General features: G+C 39.7%; 1 long non-coding RNA gene across 1 annotated transcript; it reads left to right on the top strand.

Moving 5' to 3' along the window:
• The first annotated feature begins 395 nt into the window (after window positions 1–395).
• Window positions 396–2,398, top strand: LOC127326890 (uncharacterized). Its single transcript, XR_007868169.2, has 5 exons — window positions 396–725; window positions 814–910; window positions 1,076–1,152; window positions 2,027–2,117; window positions 2,287–2,398. It is a non-coding gene; the product is annotated as an uncharacterized lncRNA (long non-coding RNA).
• Window positions 2,399–2,978: the final 580 nt, after the last annotated feature.

Below are 2,978 nucleotides of genomic sequence, written 5' to 3'. Positions count from 1 at the left end.
CTATTTTTCATCTTTTGTTAGTCCCAACCATAGTGGTAACAATTATCCTTGGAGTACATGTCACCCTTCCCATTATTTCTATCTATATGTATCTACTTCTATTTTTATCATCATCAAAGTCACTCTTTGACATTTTCTCCTCAACATCATGCACATATCTATTCACATGGATGTTGTGCCTCTCCCTCACATTGTTCACTTGTATTTGGCAAGAATGGAGCCGGCCAATTATGTTGGCATGGCAAAAATTTCGGCCAGCCCCTTCCTCTTCTTTTCCTTCCTCCACAAGCTTTGCCTCCCAACTACCCCAATCACTAAATGGGCAGCCACCCACCTTGGCCAATCAAGTGAAGAGCTGTCACCACTCCCTCCCTCTATAAAACCACATAGCCGGCCACCCCCTCCTCTCTTTGCTCTCATTTTTCACTCCCCACTCCTTCCTCCACTCCCTCACACTCCTCTCATACCTCTTACCCACGAGCTGCTGCTCCTCCCAAGCTCCATGGCCGGCCATGGCCATGGAAATCCACCTAGATGAAGCTCCCCTCCTCCCTCAAGCTTCCCCTCACCATGAGAGCCTCCCTCTCCTTCTTCTCCCCAACCCTAGATGGTTTTCTCTCCTCTTCTTCTTCCTCCCTTGCTAAGATTGGATCTTGATGCAGGTTCATGTTGGTCCAAGCATGGAGAAGCTTGAGCTATCCTCAGATCTGAAGTTCTTGAGCAAAGTTCGTCCAAAACCATGCAGTAATTTCTGTATCTTGCTGTTTCAGATTCTGGTACGAACTTGTAAAATCCGCCAAATCTTGTGTGCAGATCCAAATCGAATGATTCAAAGTTCCGCAGATAGGTATTGAAAAGATCTACAACTTGGCGTTGGTCTCATACTCAAATTCGTTACGGATTTTGCAAGGTAAATAAAGTTCTGCAAACATGCAGAATCACTGTTTGTGAGATTTCTTCCGTTTTACGAAACCTTTTTGAGAAAACTCAACTGTGGGTGAAAGCCCTCTTCAGTACCTTCATTTTGGCGGTGGTTTCACTTCGATTGACCTCCTGAAACTGAAATGGTTCACAGATCAAGATCTGGTCAGATCTGACTTTGTCGAATTAAACCAGGAGCTTGGAAACGAATTTTTGAATGAAACCAATTGGGTAAGAACCACCTATTCAATACCTTTCAGATGCAGCAAGCCTCATATTTTTCTGATGTGTGTATGATTTTTGGTGAATTAAACTTATTCTGTGTGTTGTGCAGACATGGCTGTTAGCTTTTAATTCATCAAAAATCCATTTTTGAACCTAATTGAGTGATTCCACTTCTGAAGGATTACTGAATGTTTTCTTAATCATCTCCAACAAGTTTCAAACATTTATCTGTTGTGTAACTCCAGTGAGAAAGCAAATGGTACAGACATGCAGTAAACTTGTCAATCCATTTGTGAGAGTTTCAGAAACAATTTGAACCCAAATCCAATTGGGTATGCATCTCTGTTTAATTACCTTTCAAATGCAAGTGGCCTCATATTTTTAGGATTTTTCTACGATTTATGGCTTACAGATCTTGTTTTCTGTACAGTCAGATTCATAGAAATTCCTAAAATTGTAGGTTTAATATTTTTAGGTGTTTCCAATTGGGTTAGTCTTGTATTAGTACTGGCTATCTAGGAAAAATATTATTAGTCTCTGTTCATACATATTTGTTGCTGTTAGTAAGGTATATGTGTGACATGCATTGTTGAAGCAAAACTTTTCGGTTTATTTAAAACCCTTGACCAACTCTTTTTAGTAGAGATGGGCAACCTTTGTTTTATGCTTGCAAAACCAAACCTCTACAACCTAACATTAGCTCTTTTGTTTTGCTTAAGTTTTCAAATGATGTGGTATATGGTTTGCTTCCTATTTTTTTTTGGTTGTAGTGTTATGGGAACAAATTAAGTTAGGAAAACTGTTTTCTACTTTTTCAAAAATGTTTGAAAATGCTTTGTGATTGTATTTGATGTCAAACTAATGCACTTGTCCTCTTTAGGATGTTATCTACCAGGGGATATTTGGTTTATACCATGGTGATACCCGAGAAAGGCAATTGCTAAGTTGTGATACTCTCATACCTTTACTAGGTAAATAAAATGGGTTCTCTTTTAGTTGCTTTGCAGTATCTATAAGTTCTTTGTATGTTAGCCCGTAGTAAGGTGGTTAGCTATTGCTTGTTGATTGTTGAATGTTGCATGCTTGTTATGATTGGTGCAATATGATTGATTGTGTTCCTTTTATATTTTCCGACGATAGATGCGAACGATTCCGGAGAAGAAGAAGAAGTGGTTCGGACAAGGATTTTATTTATATTGACGGGATTCTTATATTGATGAAGTTGAAGAAGTCCAGGGACAAATAAGCCAAGGCAAGCCATCTCTTGATCTCTGATTGTTGAATCACACATTGTGGTTACTTGTGTTATTCTTGTCTCTCGTTTTATCTTGTGTTGTTTCTACTTATGTTGATGGAGCATGCTCACCGTGAGCATGTTGATTCTCTTTGACACCTCACCTACAATTCCCCTTTTCGGGAATGATGATCATAACCATTACCTTGGTGTACCCTCTAAGTGTGAGGGTATGCCCACCTACCTTGAGTGTGTCGACCTCTCGACACCCTTCTTGCACCCCTTAGTGGTATGATGGTTAGTATCATGTCCTTGTGATGCCTTCTAACTCTTTTTGATGCTATACATACTTACTCCCAAGTATGTTGAATCTCTTGTTGATGCTAGGCATACTTACTCTCAAGTATGTCGAACCCATTGTTGATGTTACGCATACTTACTCTCAAGTATGTTAAAACCCCTGTTGCTTTTATGCATGCTTACCCGAAGCATGTATGCCCCCCCTTGACCACCTATTTTATCTTCTTCTTCATGGTATGATGATTAACATCATGAACCTTGTCGAGCAATCCTACCTATGTTGTTTCCATGCATGCTT

Source organism: Lolium perenne, chromosome 4 (assembly GCF_019359855.2).
Source record: "Lolium perenne isolate Kyuss_39 chromosome 4, Kyuss_2.0, whole genome shotgun sequence".
NCBI classification, from domain to species: Eukaryota; Viridiplantae; Streptophyta; class Magnoliopsida; order Poales; family Poaceae; genus Lolium; species Lolium perenne.
This window is presented reverse-complemented; position numbering and strand designations above follow the sequence as displayed.